Source organism: Stegodyphus dumicola, chromosome 3 (assembly GCF_044657685.1).
Source record: "Stegodyphus dumicola isolate Sdum_Otavi_A_Nest chromosome 3, ASM4465768v1".
NCBI lineage: Eukaryota > Metazoa > Arthropoda > Arachnida > Araneae > Eresidae > Stegodyphus > Stegodyphus dumicola.
The window spans coordinates 245,651,684-245,676,265 of record NC_140770.1 but is presented as its reverse complement, the minus strand read 5'-3'; the positions used below and the strand labels follow the sequence as shown (position 1 = coordinate 245,676,265).

General features: G+C 35.5%; 1 long non-coding RNA gene across 2 annotated transcripts in view; it reads left to right on the top strand.

Moving 5' to 3' along the window:
* The window catches only part of LOC118193886 (uncharacterized), a 79,077-nt gene that overhangs the window by 43,198 nt on the left and 11,297 nt on the right, over positions 1 to 24,582 (top strand). For both annotated transcript variants that reach the window (XR_015040431.1, XR_015040430.1), the window contains one exon: positions 24,066 to 24,223. This is a non-coding gene — a long non-coding RNA (uncharacterized LOC118193886). The remainder of the gene's footprint in view (positions 1 to 24,065; positions 24,224 to 24,582) is intronic.

Here is a 24,582-nt window from a genome sequence, read left to right as displayed (position 1 = left end):
TCTTGGTTTACGCTATGAAGTTCGAGCTGCGACTTCATAGCGTAAACCAAGCGACTCGAGGAGATCGCCATCCTATTACAGCGGCTCAAATAGAAGATCCAAATTTTGATATCTCGAAACTAGAAAATGAAATAAGAGAAATTCGGGAGGGGTTAAGAAGACCTAATAAAAACAATACTGGGAAGAAAATCGTCAAGTGCTGGAATTGCAGATTGGAAGGACATTTCAGCAGGAACTGTCACGTGAACCAAAACTGGAAGAGAGCTCCCGCGAAACAAAATTAGGGAAACTAAAATGCGGCAATCTCACGGGGCAGCGGTTGCCAGGCAAAGATGCAGCCCCTCTGAAAGTTCTTCAAATCTCTTCAATGAGCGGCTGAGATAACGGACTGTTCGTAGAAGGATACGCGAATAAGCATCCTTATAAAATGATCATAGATACGGAAGCAAATGTAACTATCGTAAGAACAGATGTAGCTCGAGAATTGAGCGAAACGTTGCGCTGGACTCCGCCCTGTGTGACTTTGCAAACAGTGACAGGTGATAAGATTCCCATTGAAGGTAAAATTAACATCATCATTACCTTCAAAAATGAGACCTATCAGCACTTAGCTTTCGCCGCTTATCGCGGACGAATTAATACTCGGATTGGACTTTTTGCGGAAGTACGACTTTATGTACGTAACGTAACGAAATGCGCTCTGCAAAAGAAGACATAACTGTGTTTGAAATGAAGAGTGACATTCCCTCAGCTCACCAAGTAACAGCAAAAACAGATGTCACCATTCCTCCGATGTCAGAAGTATTAATAGCCATATCCATAGAAAAGATTAGCTTCAGATACCCTGAAAATAGCTTAAGAGAGGTATTAGTGGCCTCCTCATTAGTAGACCTTTCGAAAGATTTCCTCCCTGTGAGAGTGGCGAATGTTAGCCACAGACCAAGAAACATCCAAAGGGGTGAAGTTCACTCCAGTTACATGTGTTTATAAAGCCCCACTTGAAATTCCGACTAAGGCAACTAGGAAATTAATGGAAGAACTTCTGCAGAGTGCAGATTTAACCCATGAACAAAGACATGCGGCAGAGAAAACAATTAAAAAATTTGAAGATCTATTTTCTAGGTCATCCAGAGATGTTGGCCGCACAAAACTGACGCAACATCGAATTGATACGGGGGATCATTCTCCGATAAAGCAGCATCCTAGACGTTTACCATTCGCAAAACAGGAAGAGGTTGGAAATCTTCTGAAGGAGATGCAAGAAAATGATATTATCGAACCATCCACAAGTCCATGGGCATCTCCTATAGTTCTCGTCCAGAAGAAAGACGGCTCGACAAGATTTTGTGTCGACTACCGGAGACTAAATAATGTCACAAAGAAACACAGTTACCGTCTTCCCAGGATTGACGATGCTCTAGACACCCTATCAGGACACAAGTGGTTTTCCACCCTGGACCTCAAGAGTGGATACTGGCAAGTGGAAATTCATCCCGATGATAGAGAGAAAACTGCGTTCACTACCGGTCAAGGACTCTGCAGTTTAAAGTTATGCCTTTTGGACTCTGTAACGCCCCTGCAACATTTGAACGCTTGACGGAGACAGTGCTTCGTGGTCTATCTTACGTATCCTGTCTGGTCTACCTAGACATCATTACAGTGGGCCATACTTCCGAGGAACATCTAGAAAGTATCAGGAAGGTGTTCCAGAAATTGAGAGATGCCAACCTTAAACTGAGTCCTTCGAAATGCAAATTGTTCCGCAGTGAAGTTACTTATCTCGGGCACGTCATCTCTGCCGAGGGTGTCCGCACAGATCAGAAAAGGTGTCGGCAGTTAAGGACTGGGAACGTCCTGTGGATATTCATCAACTACGGAGCTTCCTGGGACTCTGTACTTACTACAGAAGATTCGTGAAGGGGTTCTCCAACATCGCAAGGCCTCTGCATAAATTAACAGAAAGTAAACAAAAATTCGTGTGGACTGAGGAGTGTGAGAAGTCCTTTAACTCTTTCGCATCGAAGTCGCCCGTAACGCCCGTTCATTCAGGCAACGGCAAACCGCCCCAACGCCCTCGTTTATTTTCTACCTAGTTCTTTCCCCTCTACGTTAGTGTATGGCTCATTGGTTTCGCGAGTTAAAAGACATGCCAATCATTCTTTTGAAGCAAATAAAGGAGAAATACGGAAAGCTATTGACGTTCGCAGGTGCAATTTGGCCCTTAGGTGAAACTGCACACAATGGAAGAAACCGCAGAAAAACCTCCAAGAGCAGCAAGGGGGAAAGGAAAACTATTCCAAGACAAATTCGTACACACGGGCGTTTTCGATGTTTGTTGAAAACAGATTTGGTCGTCTCTCGATGCGAAAGAGTTAATCAGTTGAAGACGGCATTAACATCTACGCCCGTGCTCGCATATCCCCAGACAAAGAATTTATATTGGACACAGATGCAAGCAACGAGAGTGTGGGAGCTGTCCTTTCTCAAATGATTAATGGTCAAGATCGAGTAATAGCCTATTGGAGTAAATGCTTGTCCAAACCGGAAAGGAATTATTGCGTGCAATCCGGCCCTTAAGTGAAACTGCACACAATGGAAGAAACCGCAGAAAAACCTCCAAGAGCAGCAAGGGGGAAAGGAAAACTATTCCAAGACAAATTCGTACACACGGGCGTTTTCGATGTTTGTTGAAAACAGATTTGGTCGTCTCTCGATGCGAAAGAGTTAATCAGTTGAAGACGGCATTAACATCTACGCCCGTGCTCGCATATCCCCAGACAAAGAATTTATATTGGACACAGATGCAAGCAACGAGAGTGTGGGAGCTGTCCTTTCTCAAATGATTAATGGTCAAGATCGAGTAATAGCCTATTGGAGTAAATGCTTGTCCAAACCGGAAAGGAATTATTGCGTCACCCGTAAAGAATTGCTTGCTATCGTAAAGGCCATAGAACATTTCCATCATTATCTCTGTGGAAGAAAATTCTTATTGCGGACTGACCATGCTTCTCTAACCTGGCTACTGAATTTCAAAAATCCAGAAGGACAAATAGCCAAATGGATTCAAAGACTCCAGGAATATGACTCTGAGATAAAACATCGTAAAGGCTCCTCCCACGGAAATGCGGATGCTCTATGCAGGAAACCTTGTCCTGCACACTGCAGCCATTGTTCAAGAGCCGAGACTAAGTACGGGTTGGCGAATCCGAGTATCTGGCAAGTAAAATCTTCAACATCAACTGATCCAGATCCGTAGAGTGATGAAAAGTTAGAGAAGACCAATCAGCGGATCCTGACATTAGGCCAATAATAGAACTGAAGGAATCATCCAGTACAAAACCCAAGTGGCAGGACATTTCCATTTTCAGTCTTGCAACTAAAAGGTACTGGGCTCTCTGGGATTCACTCCACTTCCGAAATGGAGTCTTATATCGACTATGGGAAAGTGACAATGGAACTAATAAGAGATGGCAGCTGCTGCTTCCTCGAAACTAAATACCTGATGTTCTGAGGGAAATACACATCAGCTCAACAGGAGGGCATTTCGGCTGTATGAAGACACTAAACAAGGTCCGAGAGCGCTCCTTCTGAAGTTCGGCGAGAAACGATGTTGAGAAGTGGTACCGATTTGTGATGCTTGCGCAGCCAGGAAAGGACCGAAGGGACGTAGCCGAGGAAGGCTGCAGCTATACAATGTAAGAGCGCCTTTCGAGCGAATTGCCCTCGACATACTTGGACCTTTTCCTCGGACCACGGATGGCAACAAATACATCCTTGTTGTCATGGATTACTTTGCGAAGTGGCCCGAAGCTTACCCAGTTCCAGATCAAGAGGCTGTCAAGACAGCTGAAGTTCTGTTACAGAATTGGGTGTCCAGATTTGGGACCCCCCCTCCAGATTCATTCCAACCAAGGCAGAAACTTCACTTCGGCTGTGTTCAAGGGACTCTACGACTTGTTGGAAATTAAGAAAACGCAGACGACCCCGTTACATCCGCAGTCTGATGGCATGGTGGAGAGGTTTAACCGTACAATCCTGAACCACCTCTAGCTCATGGTTTCCAAAAACCATGACTGGGATCGCAAGCTACCCCTGTGCCTGCTTGCTTACCGTAGTGCCGTCCATGAAACCACCGGCAATTCTCCATCACAGATGCTCTTCGGTCGCGATCTCAGTCTGCCAAGTGACCTGCTCTTCGGCCGCCCTCCGGATGTACATTCCTCGCCTAACGAGTACGTGCAAGACCTCCAGGCCCGGTTGGAAACAGTACACAGGTTTGCTCGAGAGCGGATCAACATCTCGACGGACAGGATGAAGAAGAGATACGACGCAAGAGCCACCGAACATCAGACAAGGTTTGGCTGTGGAATCCAAGTCGTCGTAAGGGCGTTTCTCCCAAACTACAGTCGCATTGGGAGGGTTCCTGTACAGTCCTCAACAGATTGAACGACGTTGTGATACGGATCCGTAAATCTCGAAATTCAAAACACAAGGTCGTTCATTATGACAGATTACCCCCATACTATGGCCATAGTACTTAGTGCTTCTCATTCCGTAGGGTACATACTGGCGAAGCACGTAATAAATAAATATGGTAGTTCATATCTTTTACATTTATTTCACTATATGTAACTGTTTTTTTTTGTATGTAATTTTTTATAATGCTTTGCAATCCTGGGTACCCATAATTCTTGTGCGTGAGTTTTTTTTTACTTAATTTGTCTATATAACTTGTATATAGTGTAAATATTTGCTTCTTTAGTTATATTATTTGTTTGTTTTAGAACCTTTTGTTTGTATCGAATTATGCTTCTGACCAAGGGTTGTACTGCCCGGGACGTGCAGTCCTTGGCAGGGGCAGTGTTACGAAATAAACAGGCGCGGTAAGATGGCTTCCCCGCAAAGCAGTTTTAGGGTTGCCATAAAATAGCAAAGGAAGGCAGGGTTGCCACATTTGGCGAGAAATCGCCTATTTGGCGACATAATTGGCGATATACCACGGACGGTTGGAGAACCTTCTGGAACGAATTCTTACCGGTTTAACCCAGAATGTTCCCGAACACAAGCCAAAAGCTATATAAGCCCTGCTGGTCCGCAGTCAGTTAGTGTGTGTCTCTTATCGAGGATGTGTGTGCCTCGTCTAGCGAGCTGATAGTCAGTCATTGAGCGAGTGTCTCGAAGTCTAGCGTCTAGGTGGTCGTCGTGTGCATCGAGAGAGTCTTTTAGTGCATCGCAAATTAGTGCATCGTCGAGTTTCGTCATAGACTGTGCTGAATCGAGAGCTATACTCTTCTGTATCGCCGAGTGCATCGTGTGGAGAGTCTCGAGAGTACGTGGAGTTCCGAGAACAACCAAGCAGAGTTGGGAGCTGTACTAGGGTGCTTTGCAGTGAAGCTGTTTCCACCGTTATTGCCTGACAGTGTGAAGGCTGTGTCACTGATTGTTCCAACGTGTTTATAGTAGATGTCCGACGACTGTAAAAAGTGTTTTTAGAGCTGTCCTGATTAACATTGGCTAAATAAAGTATGCTTCGATACTTCGTCAAGTGTCGTCGTTATTCACTCCAAATCCACAAACCCCGTACGAACGTGAACGAAGAAAATAACGCAACAACTGGAGTCAGAAAAGGAAAAACGTAACAATATATATATAAGTTTAAATAATATAAACGGAGGACATTTGTTCCTTGGCTTTTTTTAATTATATAGATAAATATACGAAAAAGAATAATTAAGATAAAATACAAAGATTTAATTTGCAATAGTCATCTAACTTTCTTTTCTAACAAAATATTATATTCCAAATCAAATTTAAATGATTTCAATAATTTAAACTTAAATAAATTTCTAGTTTGATTTTTATAATAATTTTTGTATTTATAAATTTTTTATGTGCCAATTCATTGTTCTGCAATCGAATATGATATTTGAATTTGCTTATTTTCTGTTTTTGATTTATATATTTTTATATTTATATGATGTACGATATATACGATAGGGTTTATATATATATATATATATAATAGCGGGAAAAGAAAATGTGTAAAAATATTTCAAAAAAAGATTTCAATATGAATGAAATCATTTTTTATTAACAAACTCTATGATTTGAAAGCGAGCAGTGCAACACGTTTCGAAACAAAGCAGATTTTTATCTCCAGCGCGCGAGACTGTTGCCACTCGTAAAAAGGAGTACGAAAATTAACGTTTTCAGAGTAATAAATTATCTTAGCTAATGAAAGTCGTACGAAGATGAGAATGTTACAAAATTCCCACGAATTTTTGGAATCCGACGATACCTCTCTTGAAACTCAACAACCGTCGTTGTTCCGGAGGAGATGATGCCACAAACAGACAAACAAACAGTCTTGAATTATATATATAAACATACGATGAAAAATAATTAAGATAAAATACAAAGTTTTAATTTTCAATAGTTTCTTTGAATTTGATTATTTCCCGTTTCTGTATCAAAAATAGCAACTGCCTGTGATAAATTACTTTGAACTGAGTCATTAGTATTAGGTTAAAATTGTGTGAGAAAAATTAATTTGGATGTTGAATCTTGTAGACTTAAAATACTGCGATAACTTAGATGTTGCAAAGGCAGCGAAGAAGCTTACGAGCAAAGAACATGAATACGACGGAGTGACGGAGCTTTGTGTATAGAGATGGTCATAGCCGGTTGAGTTCTTTTTTATATCGCTGACATCACAGTTTGAACGCAGAAACAGTTAACTTAGCTTCCAAAGCGAGCCTTGTTCTTTAACAAACTGTATATATTTTTAAGATGTACTCGCAGTAAGAAAGAGAGAAAAGCGGGGATGAAATGCGAATTTTCCTAATGAAGGTTTGGTAAAGATTGGTTCAGTTACTGTTTCATTTAATTTTGATTGGTTAATTTATGTTTTATTTTCTGGACTTAAATATTATGAGCGAATGAATGATTATGCAAGTGCTGGCTTTGCTAGCCTTGTATAAGAATCATGTCCGAATGATTAATTTTGGGTTTCCAGCGATTTAAATCTTGTCCATTTTCGACACGAAGGTACGTGGTCAGGGAGAAAAAAAATTCTTACAACTCTAGGAACCGGATTGTTGGACCGTTCAAAAATTAAATTTTGTAGTTTTTACTTTTTTTTTTACGTTTAAAAATTTCAAAAGTTAATCTTTGCATTACTTAAAACATTTTTTTAATTGGAAATATTTTCTACCACGAACGGTTTCAAAATAAAGTTTGCAAAAGGACTTTTACGGACGCGGTGCATAATTAGGATAATTTATTAACAACATGAGTGTAATATAGCACAACTCGATTAATTTTATGGGGGATGCAATTTTATGCCTAAAGGACATTTTAAGTTCTTTCTTGTTTTGTTTGGGATGATATTAATAAACATTATTCTTATTTTACTTTTCCAGTTCTACTAAATCAATAAATGAAGGAGAAAAAAAAAAGCTAATTTAATTTTCCTGTGTACTTCATGAATTTAAATTACATGCTTTTTTATAAAAGAGTTTCTGTGTAATAACTTCAATTAGGTAATTCAGCTAGAGAAAACTCTCGGGTAATTTGCTATTCCCTATTTTTTTAAAAAATTTCATCTTTACTTCATACAGGGGAGAGAAAAAAAAGATTTTGCTATCTCCATTTTATCACACGGCTATTTCCTGTCTTCATTGTCTGGTTAACTTTACATTATTTTCTCAAAACTAATCCGACCTCATTATGTATTCTGTCATATACAATAGTAATACATAATGAGTGGACTCAAGCAAGATTCATTCCGAGTTCTATAGCGCACATGAAAAGTTAATGAAGAAATTTGCCCTCTTTATAAAGTAAACAGCTTATCCAAGTTATTACCTCGATATTGTTATTTATGCGTTAAACATATAAAAAGATTTTTACAAATTTGTTTCTTCAATGTGGGTCTGTGAGCTTCCTAAAATTTATCAGCCTTTTTTGTCTTGTCTATAAATTCTTTTTTATCTTAAGTCTTTTTGAATGATGCGTTTTCAGTTGTTGAATTCTGATCCGTACAGAAACTCGAATTCTGCACCATTTCATCATTTATTTTTGACATTTTATTGCAGATTGGCTCCAAAATGATTTCAGATTAATATTTGGATTTATGCAAACCAAAATATTTAACTAAATGCCTGAAATTTTATTCTTTCAATGTAGTGTATAATAGTTTATTTAACATTTTGCTCTTTTTAAATGCATGCTTCTATCTAACATCAGTATACTTCACTCGATTGATAATCGTTCAGATGTAAGTCATAACATAAACTTTGTTCATATGATCTATAAAAATGATAACAATCCAGTTACTCTTACTTATCTTCATTAAATTTATTCCCCTTAATTTATATTCAATGAAGATCTATATTTCAAAAGAATGGCAATACGTCATGCCTACGTGTAGAAAAAAATGAAACAAAATAACCTTAATCCAAATTTCTTCATTTTAATTTATGTAGATCCTGATTCATCCAGAACCAAGAGAATTCAAGCTTCTTCTTAAAGAAGCAGACTGCACTTGCCGTTTTTTGAAAAATTTAAAACTTTTAAGTGTGAAACGGTTTCTCAATGATTGCAAACCCAGCTACATAGAGTATTATGCAGCCAGCGATTATTAATTACTAGCGGAAAAAATATTAATGTTATGCCACACTTGTATAACTTATCACCATGCGGTTTTTCTTTCCTATTATGTCTGAAGAATACTTTGAAAGCAGTTCGCATCCAGAATGAAATTTGCTGAGCCTCAACAACAATACTTCGCACACTTATTAATGGGTATCAAGGTGCTTTAAAACCATGGCTACAACAATGATGAAAAGGAGATTCACTGGAGTTTTGAGTCTCATTTGAAAAAAAATCTCAAGAAAGTTTTGGAAGGTGTATACATTTAATGTCTGCAAATTAAATGATAACCTTTCACATCTTATGTACACAAATTAAATGATAACCTTTCACATCTGATGTCCACAAATTAAATGATAACTTTTCGTGTGACAACGAAGAAAGTATTAAATAATACTGGTACAAATCTTCACAGTATCACAGAGCAGAATTAATTGTCAGCGTAGAGCGACTTCGTGAGAGCTTCGCCTTTCAGAAGCTCTCTTGCGTTCTTTTTTTTAATTTTCCTAGTAGTTCGAAGTGTAACTACAATGTTGCGAATTTTGTACATAGATAGATCATGTGAAATTATTGTATTTTGCTATGTAATCTAACATGAAAACCAGAGAGAACTGACGCTGTGGCGGAAAAATAAGAACACAGGGGCAGTCTATTTAACATTGAGTAAATGGCAATCTCACTATACTGCTGTGATATCGCTAATCTGGCGATGGTTTTGGCTACTAATTTATGTCACCAAATTTGGCATTTGGCAAGAAACCGCCAAAAGACACCAAACTTGGTGAATATTTAGCGACATTTGGGTCCGAGCCTTGTATGAGTGTAATGAGTATTGTAACTGAATAATTGTGATTATTCTATATATGCAACTGTAATCATATACGGCCCTCATATACCTTCCATTAATTTCGAAAGAAGAAAGTACTAGAAATATCTGGGCGGCCGGGAGTAAACTATATAAGACTGATCAGAGTTCCTGAGTTGTAGCTCTTAGTTCAGTGTAAGTTCGAAGTACTAAGATATCTCCGGGTTAGCTTTGCCTTTTAATGCACTTTGCATTACATTCTGTTTAACATTCTTAGCAGTTTGAAGTGCAACTACTGATACCGTGAAGAGAAGTACGACTATTTTTGTGGAAAATTACAGAACTATGAAGTGTTCTTTTGGTAAAATGAATGTTATCAAGTTATCATCAGTTATGTTGCTTATTCAATCTGTTACGAAGCCGTAAATACGTAAGAGCGTTACAAAGAGTAAGTGAAATTCTCCAGCTCATGTTAGAAGAATTTATGGTACAGCTAGATCGTCAGTAAATAGAGGTTTTATTGAAATATTGTTTGATAAATGAGGGTCTTCCTACTACTTAAGATACAGAATAATGAATAAAAAGCTGATGTTCGCTTGTGATATGATTGACAATATGATAATGATATATGATACGACATATAGTGTGCCAATATTGATTGCTTTGATAAATAAAGCTTTATTTTGCTAATTACAACTTAAACTACATCATTAATTATTACGAGTAGGTAAGTATTTTCAGCCGCTCAACCGAGATAGAGGTTAGCGACCTTGACTGCCCCCGGGTTTGAATACCAGAAAAGGTATGTATGTTCATAAATGCATATTGTCTGTGTGGTATGTGGGCAATGTAAATATGTAGCGAGCTGAAACTTCCCTCGAGAGGTGGTGGTAAGGGAAGAGGAGTGAGAGAATCCTTGGACCCGTCCCCCCGGGTGCTCTCCATTAAATAGGGGGCGGAATTGCAGCAAAGTCGTATTGTTTCCTATATGGTGATCAAAGCTCTTGCCAATGACAGACGCAATCTTGCACTCCTTGCCACGATGAATTTCGTGGGCTTGTACTGATGTTACTGTCAGACAAGTGAGATAAGTCACAATAATAGACAACAAGTATTTTCATCGCGTTGCAAATTTCTCCTTATTTTTTAGCTGCGACTTAGTGAATAAATTTTTCCTAAAGTCCAAATAAATTGGTGAATTTAAAATATTTTCTCATAATTTAACCTATAAGGTATTTCTCTCGTCTTATTGGCATGCCTTCGTGGTGTGATGGTCTGCACGCTCAGCGCATAATTGAGAGGTCTGTGGTTCGATTCCCAGCGAAGGTGTTGCATATTTTCATCTTGCCTGCTTCCAAAAAAATACCTAATGTCTCTACAAACCTTTTTATGAAAACCGATGGATTATGTTTCATATTTAAATAAATCTGAATAGATAATAGCTTTCATTTGAATTTATGCGAAAAAACTATAGTTCAATCTAAGTAACACATAACCGTAGAAATTTGAACTTTGGAATTATCTCATAAGATTTTAGCTCAGGCTCAGGTCCAAACCTAAAATAAATAAAAGTTTGGAAGCTAATTAGAATAGTAGCAAGTTCGTTTTTTGAAACCATACATATGTGTGTTTTATTCTTTCACATAATTTCTGTTTCCTTTTATTATAGAGAGAGTCATTGCAACTACTATAAAATTCTTTAATTTTGATTCATTCAGTTCGTGGGATGGACCTGGAAGCACAAGAAAGCGATAAAGTGAAACATCAGAAAGGTGTTACTTATGTTAATTTTGTTCTTTTATTCCTTAAATTCATCTGAGTGCCTTCTAAATGCCTTAAATTTTTCTTCTCAGCCCTAAATTCTTCTGATACAAGAGCCCCTTATCTTGATAATATTAGATGCATTAGTCTTTTGCCTACTTTGGGAAAATGTCTTGAAACTCTCTTCATTAACAGAATAAATTGGTATTTGAGACGAAATGCTTTTATAATGATTCTCAGTTCGGATTTACTCCTCGGAAGTCCACTGAAGATGCCATTATTCGCCTTTGTAATATCTTGCAGTGTGCAAAGAAAATGAAGTATACTACACTTCTTATTTTCCTGGATTTCAAAGGAGCTTTTGATAATGCTTGGTGGCCATCTATCTTAAAAATTTTAAAAGATGTTGGTATACTACATAATATCTATAACCTTCTTAAAAGCTTCTTGAACGAGAGGACCGCTGAGCTTCAGCTTGGGAACGAAGCTAAGGTTTATTCTCTAGAAAAAGGCTATCCTCAAGGCTCTGTATCCGGTCCTACTCCTTGGAACATAATCACAAATGATCTTTTAAGTCATCTCGACGGTTGTTTAAAATTGCTTTTGCAGACGACTTACTATTAATTTTTCAATGAAAGATTTTGAATAACATTCTTTTGAGAGCACAAGAAGTTCTAGATTTTGTCTCCAGTTGAGCGATTTCTCATAACCTCACTTTCAATCCTTCAAAAAGTAAAGCTATGCTTGTTCCCAGTACGTTTGATGAACAAAATATTGCTCCTTTGATGCTCGATAATTCTCCGTTGGAATTTGTAGAAAATGTTAAGTATCTTGGTGTCATTCTTGACCAAAAATTAACATGAAAAAAAGCACATTGAATTCCTTTCTGCTAAATGTGAAGAAAATTATTAATGGCTTTCACCGAATCGCCAAAAATACTTTTGGAGTAAGCTACGATGTTAAGAAACTCGTGTATAAGCAGTGTATTGTACCTTTCATTTCGTAAGGCTGTCGTGCTTGGGGACATGTTCTTACCAAGAAGGTTAACAAAAGAAATTTAAGAAAGATTCAACGGAGAATTTTTCTTCGTATTATTAGTGGTTATAGAACCTTAAGCTATGAGGCTACTTTTGTTCTTGCAGGAGTTCCGCCTATTGATTTTAAAATTGCATATAAGAATGATATTTTTGAGTCATTGGCAACTGATGCTTTGGAAGACTGTATTAATGGAATTGTCCCCTTCACTGATCTTCCTCATCCCGCTACGTTATAACCCATAAATGTTTGCGATTATAAAGAGACTGCTGAAATAAGTTTCCATATGGTTTTCTTTACAGATGGCAGCATAATGAACAACAAGGTTGGCCTTGCATTTGTTCTTTTTGAAGGCCATTCTGAGGTTTGTTTTTTTAGACACTGTATACGGAATGAATGCACAGTTTTTCAAGCAGAACTTCTGTGCATTTATCTTGCCGTCAAATGGATCCAGGATAATGGGACAACATCCTCAAAGTACCTTATTTTTTCTGATTCTCTTTCTTCTCTTCAACTTTTGAACAGTATTACCAGCTGCGATAAATTAGTTATCGAAACCCTAATAACTGTTAAATCACTTAGAATTAGAGGTATTGATATCTGCTTTGCTTATGTGCGTGCTCATGATTTCTACGGTAATGAAAGAGCTGATTTCTTAGCTAAAGTTGCCTTAAATTTACCCATTGATATCAACATTAGCATTCCAAAGAGTTATTGGAAGTCCTTTCATTATAAAAAGCTTTTAGCTGTATGGAATGAGGAATACATTTCATCTTGTAATGCTATGAAGGCCCTTGATTATGCTTACAGAAGGATTTGAAAATGTTCGGAGTGACTTGGCCAGTGAACTTATCTTTTTTTCGTGAAGTCCAGACTGCTGTTCTCTGCTTTTGTTCGCTTTATTTATGCATGTAACTTTTAATGTTTATTTATGCATGTAACTTTTAATGTTTATTTATGCATGTAACCTTTAATGTTTTAGATAACTTACTTCTGTAAGCCTCGTGTTGTACATATGTGGTGCACGGGGAGTCTGTATGTTCTCAAAGGAAAAAAATTCTTCTGAATTTGCTTACTTATTTTTACTAAATTTTTAACGAAGTAATGTTATTAGTTTTAAGTTGCTTAATTTTGTTAAGAAACTCCAGTTATAATATGACGCCTAAATTTAAGATCTTATTAACCGCTGAATGGCAACATTCAGAAAATTGGTTATTTGTCAGGCAGCTTGGAAATTTATTTAAGGACTTTATATTTCCTAAAATGCAACAGTTACCAAGACGAATTGAGGATAAATGCCTTTGTAGCGTAATGCAATGGACTTAATAAATATCATAATCAGAAAGACTTCGATATAGACATTTCTAATTTTAAAATCCGCAACGTGGATGGACACTCTTCATTAACATCTTCAACGCGGACGTAATTCATTAAATTGAACGAGTTTACTATATTTTCAGGAAATTATTTTAAGCAAAAGAATTGAAAAGCTATTTAGTACGAAATTTATTTATTTATTCTTTTGTTACCACTAAAACTTCACAAGGTAAATCAAAACGCACTAAAAAAATTTAATTTTGAATATACTTTCGATAAAATAAAATGCAGGGAATAGTTTTTAAACTGAAAACTGGCTTTACGATTTTTATCAACATAAATGAGTCAGTAACTCTGTTATCAATGAATGAAAATGCTTCAGGATCTTGCGGCTGAGCATTATTTTCGGTCATATATTTTCTTTCTGAATTTCATGGCACATCTGGATACCCCTCTCACCCAAGTGCTTCGTCATTTGGTGTCATTTAAAAATGCTTGTCCTGTTATAACGTTTTGCAGGTATTTGTGTAAATGTTTATGTGCTTCTAGTTTGATTTTTAAATGATTTTTGTTTATTTACTTATGGGGTGTACTTTTATGGTAAATTGATTTTACTTTTCGAGCATTGTATTTAATTTTGAATTTATTGTGTTTTTATTTGTTTAATTTACATATTATTATCTTTAAATTCTGAGTCGAGTGTTATTGGAATTCTAATTAGCTCAAGTAGAACCGGAGGTAGAGGCAGAACACCTTACTTGACTTTGGTGACATCTGGCGATTTGTCACAGATTTCGCGACATTCTGCATGTAAACAGAAAATATTTTCAAAGCGGTGGAGGGGATTTTTATGGAAAATTTTAAATAGTTTCATTCCCTCCACCTGGAGCGATGGTATAAATGGGAGAGCAAGAGCAGCCGTTAGTCAACCGAGTAGAGAAATCTTTGTTTATTTTACACTGTTGAACCTTTTGCTTGCTAAAGCGGTTTTGTTAATCTGCTATATGTCTCGCGGTTTTAGATTTGTTTTGGTTTATTAGGTTACGAAAAAGCATTTTAGCGCCATTTAACAAGAGGAATGTCTTCGTGGAGGACTTTCTGAAGTAGACTGGCTCGTATACTCGTTGCACATGGGGGGAAATCCACAAGAACGGCGATACAGCTAGCCCGTTCACCGGGACCGAATTAACAGTGCTCAGCCATTTTTATCGCTCGGCAGTTTCTGGGCCCGCAGTTTTAGGAGAATTTCGATTTATTTCTGTGGTCTGATTGAGTTATTTAAAGCTATTTACTTTCTCCTTAAGAACATACCTTTCCTATATCAGTTTTAAGTATAGTTTCAAGTTTCCTTGTTGACCTTCCCAGTTAATTTCAGAAGATCTCAACAAATTCGTAACATGCAACAATATTAATAGCAATTAAATGGCTCAATAATTATTGTGTATGTATATTAAGCAATTTTTCACTCATCTCCATTTTAGATTATTGTTAGGTATTTACTCTAGGATCCTACCTGGAGATGATTTGAATTCTATTAGATAACAATAAATATCGAACTGAGTTTAAAAAGAAAGATTCTTCTCGAAGAAAAATTGAATTCTGGAATGAGAATCCATTTTTTAAGGTTAGAGATAAAAGCAGATGGAATCATTGTTCCAACAAAATGAATTTTCAGTAATCCTACCCGAGTATGCACTTTCAATTCTTGCATTCATATAAATAGAAAAATGTGTAGGTTGCTTTAGAAGAAAAGAAAATTTCCTTTAACTGGTCTTATTTATATTTTTTTCGTTCACAGTATCTTGAATTCTAAAGGCCTAAGTTTTTGAAATAGCAGCTAAAAGAGCTTCAGATTAAAGGTAATAAAGGAGAATGAGAGATTATTTTGTTAGTTTCATGCAAGCTCCTTATCTTGATGTTAGTAAATTTGTTGTAAATTTCCGAGACATAAAAGTTTAAATGATATTTCCGCTTTCAAACGATTCAGTCTTTAAGGAACAAATGTTATCAGAATGAATGCTATCGGAAATCACAACATTTCCCTTTTCGTGTTAAGTATGGAAAGGTACAGACAGACTTTAGTATAGGCAATAAGAGTGATCAAATGATGAAACCAAATATGATCAAATATCGGTCAGATTACGAGCTTGATTTCTATCAGACTGATAAAAATGTCTTAATACGCAAAAAGAACAGTTTGTTGAAAACTTATTTTTTGAATCTGTCGCAAATTTTGAAGATGTAATCCATTACATTAATATTGTCAGCCATATGCATGTTGCAAGATGAAGTTTAAAGGAGTGGAAGACTCAATGAATTTTGAAGAAAAGTCAAAATAATTTTCGAAACCCTTTAAAAATGCTCTCACTGAATTCTAATCAAATTTCTTAATTTATAAAATGATAACAAGAGATTTTTAGGTATAAAATTTCGCAGTTTAAAGTTCACATGACAAAAATTAAGGCTTGAAAACTTTCAGATCTGGCATAAACGCAAACTCATAGGCGTACTTATAATAAATTATTAATATAAATCAATGCGAGTCGGACGCGGCCTTTGAAGCAAAGCAGCCGGCGATGATACATTTAAATTAATATTTGTTGCGAATATGGTGTTGCAAAGATTTCAAGATATTACTTATTTGAAGACAGAGTTTACATTACTTTCATTCCCATTATAAACGAACATGAATAACGCACCAAAAAATCTATAAACGGAGTTAAATACTAATTTACAATATAAAATAAATCTTGTTCAAAGATTTGAAGCTACAGCTTTTGTTAACTTTTCGTACTTGTCAGAAAATAAATAAGTTCAGTTACAGTGTTTTGTAATAAGAATGATCCCTTTTGGTAGGAATAAATTTATTTGTGAACAGCTTTTTTTACAGTTGAAAATTAATTAGAAAAGAACTCGGTTGACCGATGAACATCTACTGTTAGTAATATAGATAATTTTTAGTAATTTCTGTCCAAGGCTACAAACTTTAAGCGATTTGAAACGTCATCAAGTGTCAAACTATATAGTAAGGCATAAACAGGTTTATGATTATTTATATAATATATTTTTATTTATAGGTCGAAGAAAAATTTAATAAATAAGAGAAACAGAATATATTATCATTATTTATTCTTAAGTTTTTTCCACTTGTAGAATGTTTTCTGAAAACTTCGAAAGTTTCATAATTTATTTGTTACTTAAATTAAAGTAAATTATTTAATGATTAATTAAACGAGTTAGAATTACATGAAATAAATGTCAGTGTGCAACTTTAATATTTGGCTGTCAACATATTTGAATTACAAAGTGTAAACAACAAAAATGTTTGCAGGTGCCGAACTTTAACCCTTTCCTGCACGCTACCTTTTAAAGTCGGAGTTTTAATATATATATATATATAAAGGTAACCAGTCTAATTAGGCCTAGAGGAGTACACAAGTAAAATTTTGTGAAGATAGCACTTATCGTTTTAATTCTGTGGGTGTGGCCAAAGTGGCACATTGATTGAATAGAGCTTCGAAAAAGAGTGCTGAAACGAGCATTGTTGTCAATGAACTGACCGATGAGATGCGGAGAAACAAAGAATACAGACTCTCAGTTGTTCTAGATTATCGGTGAGCCCGGTCTAGGCACACCTAGGGTTCGTCGTTTGATTTTAGGCAAGATTTCAAGGTAAAAATTTAAAACTCATATAGAATAAGGAGATTAGCATACAGCCAAAAAATAACATAGAAATTTCTTTTTAAACAATTCCTTTTATACCCTAAAAAATCTGGAAGATTTCTTTGAAAAATGAGGGTCTTAAAAAATTAAACATGGCTAAAATATATGGACTCGTTTGTGTTTAACTGCCATCTACTATAAATAAAGAAGGTTCAGAGTAACCTATAAATCCTTTTTCATTCAATTTTTCTGTGCGTACAGAAGGAAATTTTTAGGTGTGTCCAGAATGGACACACTGTGCCGCAAAAGGTAAAATTTCAAACAGGAAATAGATAAGAATTAAGTCTTTCCCGCTTTGCGATATTATGCTTATTGTTTATGAATGCTTTGATAAATATTTATAAATTGATAAATATAATAAGCGAAACTTAAAGCTTGTTTAAAATATTCTTTATTTTATTATTAAAATTTTTTCATTTCACTCAAAAACATAAACAGCCCTTCATCCGTTTTTAAATCGTGCGTTCATCCTGCATGCAATTTAATCTTCAGACCACTGTTACAAATAAATTCTGTAATACTGTTAAGAAATGACCAGTTGCGGTAAGATAGCTTCTCCGCGAAACGGGGTTAGGGTTGCCAGAAAGTGGCAAGGAAGGGCAAAAGCTGCTAGATTTGGCGCGAAATCGCTTTTTTGGCTACAAAATTGGCGATATACCATAGACGGACCGAGAACATTCTAGAACGATTACTTACACATTTTTTGGAAAATGTTCTCGAAGTCAGGTCACGAGCTATATATAATCTGCCTGTACGCGGAGTAGGAAAGTATCTAACAGCATCTTGAGTAATGTAGTAGTATCTTGAATTCAATAGTGTAGTAGGGTCTTGAGTTCAGAAATTAGCCTGAGAGCAATCGATCGTGCCGGGAGCTTACTTTAGTACTTTGCCGTGAAGCTGTCTTTCCTTTTATAGCCTGAAGGCTATATTGCTGATTGTTTCAGTGTGTTTATCTCAGTTTTTCGACGACTGTAATGCGTCTTTGGAACTGTCCTGTGTAATACTGAAGAATAAATTGTGTTTTGGTTCTTCATCAAGTGTTGACATCAGTCACTCCAAAGCCAGGAATCCGTAGAACACAACAATGCTATTACATTCGTAATAAAAGTAAAATTCGAACCACAAATAATAGAAATGCACTATAAGTAAATTATAAAGTTGCTTTGAACAAATTCACTAATAACCGAACGAGATATTTCTGTCAGAATCAACCATTCTCTTGACTTTGGTTTTCTTTGCTAACATAAACTGGTATCAAATTTCTAACAGACTGGTAAAGATTTATCGCTTGGTCTCAAATTTACGACAGAGCCTTGGGAAGGTTTTAAAACGACCTTTATACTAAATCTGATCTTGAGCATAAATGGACCTCTCGTGCTCAGATTAAGTCACCACAACCTGTGGCGATAAAAAAAAAATAACAGTCAGATTCAATATTTAAAATTATGCCCAGTAGCCAAAGACTACACAATTGATTTAACGCAAAGTTGGGTCAAATTTCTCACCGGCATAACAATTTAAATGTCGGCAGTTATATGCCAGGCCGAAGAATTATAATCTATCAGAAGTAGCGAAACCTAGTAATGTGGCCTCGAGAGGCAGAAACATGCTCTGTCTTGCAACCCAAAAACCTCGCCTTAAATACTCACAATCTGATTTTCATTCTGGTAGGGAAACGGAAAGGAGAAGTGATAGTACAGGCTGAATCACCGACTGTGCAAAATAACAATAACAATTCGAAATTTGTCTTCTAAAGATGGTTTTAAGAATTCAAAACTATATTTAGTTTCTTTACATACGGTGTTTCAAAACTAATGAAGGAAATTTTAAGGGCTGATAGAACACATAAAAAAAAAAGACCATTCATTACAGAATGCATAGTCACAGGTTAAACGATCACCCGCTGGAGGGCTTTTCCTTTTTTCTCATACTCCGTCATTTGTAACGCAAAGGCAGAACATTTTCAGGTGCGCCTACAAAAGATGTGGTTTTTGAATGCACTGTTATTCTTCTTTTATTTTACTTTTGTATTTTATTTTTTCCATATATTTTGTATGTGTTCCCCGGCAGTCATATAGCTTTGTTTCTTAATTTGTGACTTACTGAGATTTATTTCTGAATACGTGATATTACATGTTTTCAGCTTATAACGAACTCTGCACAGTGAATTCTTTTAAACCATCCAAGTAACTTTTAGATAAGAAACAATGGTCTCATTTGCTTATCATCTCCTCCATCATCTACTAAGAAGAATTTTTAAGTTCAGGTTTACTATGTTATATGTCTTCAGTGATCTTATTTTCACTTGAGTGGGCACGTCGTGTTCCACTTGATAGTCGCAGTTTACTATTTAGCCTTAAGTTTCATTAGCGATAAGAGAATATCATCATCTGTCTTTGCGTTGTGAAAGATGGCTTGTCTATGGAATTCTAACATATTTCAATACTAAGCTTTTCAGTTGAAGCTTAAATGGATTAACATTCCTTTCTCGCGTCAGTATCGACCACATGAAAATCTAACCCCGAAAAGCTTTAGTAAATTGATTTTTAGGCAAAAGGATTGTTAGCCCAGAAGGGCTATATTAGTCTCGAAACTTATTTTGCATCAGTTCACTATAAATGTCCATTTCACTCTTCAAGTCATTGCCACCAAATATTATAGCCCTGTATTATATTTAAAGAAATTAAATAATAAAGAATTTGCATGAATGTAGGTATGTTTCTCGCACTGTGAAAAAACACGGTACCTAGAGTCATCAAAGTTTTAATAACGTAAACCTCATGGGCACGTAGAAGCCCGAATATTTGAATTTCGAATTTGTTCTATTATCTCTTTCACTTTTGAACGAATTCATAAACGAATTTTTATTAAGAGACTCAACGATTTCAAAGTAAGCAATGGCAACACTGTACACACACACACACACACAAAACAAAAAAAAAAAAAAAAAAAAAAAAAAAAAAAAAAAAAAAAAAAGGCTTTTATCTCCAGCGCACGAGACTGTCTATCGGAAATTTTAAAGCTATACTGTCTTTAAATATATTGTGATATTGTTATTGAATTGAGTTTTATATGGTTTAAGTGCGTAGAACATGGTGTTTAATAAATAAAGGTAACCCACACAAAGCGTTAAATAAACGCCTCTTTGAGCGTAATGTAAAAGCTAAAAGCTTTCAAATAAATTTTTTCTTTTTTTTACTTTACTCTAGGAGATTTTTAACAGTTGATTCTTTGAGAAGTTAAAATATAATCTGAAGTTTGTAGGTAACATTATTTAAAACATTTTTTTCGTTAAAAAATTAAACGTTGGTGTTAACTAATGGAGCATTATCTATTGAACAGTAAATCTAATAAAGTTGATTATTGGCAGAGCAAAAACAAACGGCTCGGCCCTAAACTGCCTCAGAAGATTCTCTTTGTTTTAGAGAGCAGGGAATTTGAAGAAAATTAAATGGGGGAGGAGAAAAGGGAAGGAAACGGTTAAAATTTACTCTGAAAGCAGAATGTGATTGTAGATGGCATGAAAGAAGCTTGCAGCAGTTCTGACAAGAGCAATAAAACTTCCAGTTTAAGAGAAAAAGGAAAGGGAATCACGCAATTACTTAGACCTATCTGCAAATACGAATTTCTGAGGAATATTGGATTTGGACTTTCAAACTTTTAACTACCTTTTAGAAAGCAAACCCGTATTTAGTTTCTTTTATGTAAGTAAAGTGAATGTTCTGAAACTTTACGAGAAGTTTATTGAACATTTAAGTTATAGATTGATAGTTTATCAGATATTTCTGAGTAAACTATGTAGTTCGGAAGACAAGTACTTGATAATAATTTCAATGACTATTGAACAGAATTAAAGGGCGTATATAATTAGTCTGGAAAATTATTCAAGTTTTAAGAACTTTCGTTTATAGCAAAAAATTAGACCTTAATAAAATAATCAGATTTAGTGAAACAAAAGAAAGAAAATAGAGAAGCAAGAGAATATGATGCAAGCTCTTTATATGATAGGACTTTTCGAAATACGTTTTTAATTTATTAATTATTAAGGGAAATGCTAATAGAATTCGTTTTTCATTCTAAGACACATTTCATGTTGATCTTCTTAAACTGTTTTAGCAAAAAAATTATAATACATTCAAGAAACTATTAAAAGGCGTTTTAAAGCTAATGTTATAGAGAATTATTGCCTTTCACGGTGCCTACTCTTAGGGTGTAATTGGTAGTACGTTCGGCTGGCAGTCAAATGATCCGCGATTAGGAATCCATTGATAGTATCTCTTATTTGTTTAGTATGCTTGGCTATCATAAAATGTACTTGACGTGTAAGGCTGTTTGGTGGATTATGATCAAGTCCTTAAAAGTACTACAGAGTCAAGAGAAGGGTGTATAGAACCCTTTATTACCTATAATAAAATTCACAATCGGTACCAACTAGAGCTTACAAAAGCCAACACTTTTGGCTAACCCAAAAGGGTAATGAATAACTTAAAATTTAATGAACTTAAATCTACCCTAGTAGGTTCACAGAGTAACTATTGCGCAAGCTGGCTCTGGCTAAAAAAAGTCAGCGTAAACAAGCGTAATGGAAAGAACAGCTCAAGGCCACAGAATTCTAATCTCTAGAGAATGAGAGGTTAGCAACGTGGCCTTCAAGCAGGCAGAACACGCTGTGATTTCACTTTCCAAAACTCTTCCTTAAATACTAACTTTTTTCTACCTCATTTGAATATGCGCGCGCTAGTTAATTTGCATCCTGGCAAGAAAGTGTGAGTTGAAAGCAACAGCGATAGGAAAGCTGCTTAAATATAAAATAATTGTTAAGCAAATTAAATAAATCTCCTCACAGTTATAGCTTACGTTCTCTAAAAATGTACATATGCTTTTCTAATATGCGTTTTAAATAATACATTTTTCTGTAAAAGTACGATTAAAAGTTCACAAAAGAAGGCCGTAAAGATGAATTTTTTATCGTAGTAACCACACTGGTATAGATGCCATAGATTCATACAATAATTGCAAAAGTATTATCTGATGTTTGTGCATACCGCATGAGAGAGGTTTCAAATATTGTAATTCTTAGTAATACACAGAAAGAACAAATGACAGTTTCCTGCGATTCTTTTGTTCTTTAACTGTTAGAAGAGTTTTGAATCCAGGCAGGCACTGGATATAATTACTGAACTGTGATAATTACTAACCTCATATGAGAGTCGCTGCTATTTTTTGGTGTTGACATTACTCTTCAATAAACTCAGTTAGTGAATAAACAGTTTTAAATTATTTTATTTGAAATACAGATTTATTTCAAAATTGCCAAAGCTAATTTTTGCAAGCTGTGCTGTCATTTAGCTTGGAAGCTTTTAAGATCTTAAAATTAAGCAATGCAGTAATGCATAACATAACAATTACAGTAAACATGCAACTTGTTAAATTTTGAAATACAAAACATGCTAACCCTGATGATTTGCTTTAAGTTTAACATTAGAAAACAGCCCAAAAATCTCAGATTACTTTTAATAGATATCACAAAACAACACGGCAAAGTTTTCGCCAAATGTTCCGAGTTTAATAGCTCATGGGATTCAGCAAACGACATCGGATATGTGCGCCATTAAGAAACCTGAAAAACAGAATGAAAACCCCAGTATGTTGCCCTTGATGGTTAAGCGATAACAAGTTAAAAGCGAATAAGGCAATCCGTGGTATCAGAATTTAAGCAATTCAGAACATGAACCTTTAATTTTCCACGTGGGAGGAAAACGGTAACACACTTACCATTTCCTCTCTTTGTTCTTTGATTCATTTAAATATCAAACGCGTTTGAAAAGAGGTTTCTTTTGTATTGCCGTCGAATTAATGAAATCTGCAACCTTAGCGAACTTCTCAATTCCTGTGATTATTCATTATTCAACAGTTACGGTATCAATAATTGCATAAACATATGCACGTATTTGTGTAAGAGAACGCTGGTGTTCCGTTTGAACAATTCTATCCAGATAATTATTTTCACAAGGAAAATCTTACGATATTAGCAGACGATAATTTCATTTGATAAACAAGTCTTAGTCATTAAAGAATATTTTCTGGAGCTTAAATTCTGTATAGTTAGTTTTGCTGACTGAAATTTTTACGTATAACGAAAACTATATGGTGCATATATACAGTGTCCCCAAAGTAAAGTCGCCACATTTTGAGAGTGCGTTCTGTAGGGGAAGGTAAACAAAAATGTTAAGTGATTATATAGCGGGGAACACATACTAATGACTAAAAATTTTCTGATATAAATGTAAAGCGAGGAGAACGAATTAAGTAGAATTTGTTGAAAAATGTGCTTACGGAAATGGTGCGTTGAGGTGGTAAAGGGCGTTGTTGAGGTCGGTACATGAAAGCAATCCGTTGTTGTAAATTACCATTCCCAATAAAAGGTGTGATGGTGTATTTAATTATGGCAAAGCACACTAGGGATATCTGCCTAAGGGAAGGGATGCCTTCGTGAAGGACTTTCTAAGGGAAACTGGCTCGTATACACGTTACACATGGGGAAAACACGAAAACGCTCATGCAGCTAGACTGTAGCAAATGCAGCAAAACCTGTAGCCCATGCAGCAAAACCTGAATGATTAAAATATTTGTTTCATCTGAATTTACTTGTCTTTCTTTCTGGCCTGTTGTTCCTACTTTTCGTATGTGTGAGTTTCTTGCATGCTCCATTTTTGCGTGCCCATTCCCTTGTAAAAGTAAAATCTGCTTATTTGATGTTTACGATTTCTAGGACACTGAAGAAAATAACAGCAGGCAAGCTTCGGCAAATTCATGGAAAACAGTATTCTGTGACAACATCGACTGAAACATTCTGATTTCATGAATTCAAGCAGCTTAATTCAGGACATTGTTCAACGGATCTGGAACAATGAACTGGAACACAAGCAGGTAGTCTTTGCATCCGCTTGTCATGGACATCTGTCTTATCGTAAATTGCAGTTATGTAAATAAAATCAACATAATAATGAAATTTTAATATGAAATTAGTCTTACTGTTACATCATACTTAAATATTTTCATTGACTTCACCAAGCAAAGGCATCTTAAAATCGCTTAAAAGTAAAAAAAAAAAAAAAAAAAAAAAAAAAAAAAAAAAAAAAATCAATAAGCATGTCTTTGATCACAAATTTACAAAACTTGTGATCCGTTCCATTCTATATTCATATATTCTGTATATCATTCTATATAATTCCAATTCACTACGTAGATACAAACTATCAAAACTAAGCACGTGAACAAAAGATACC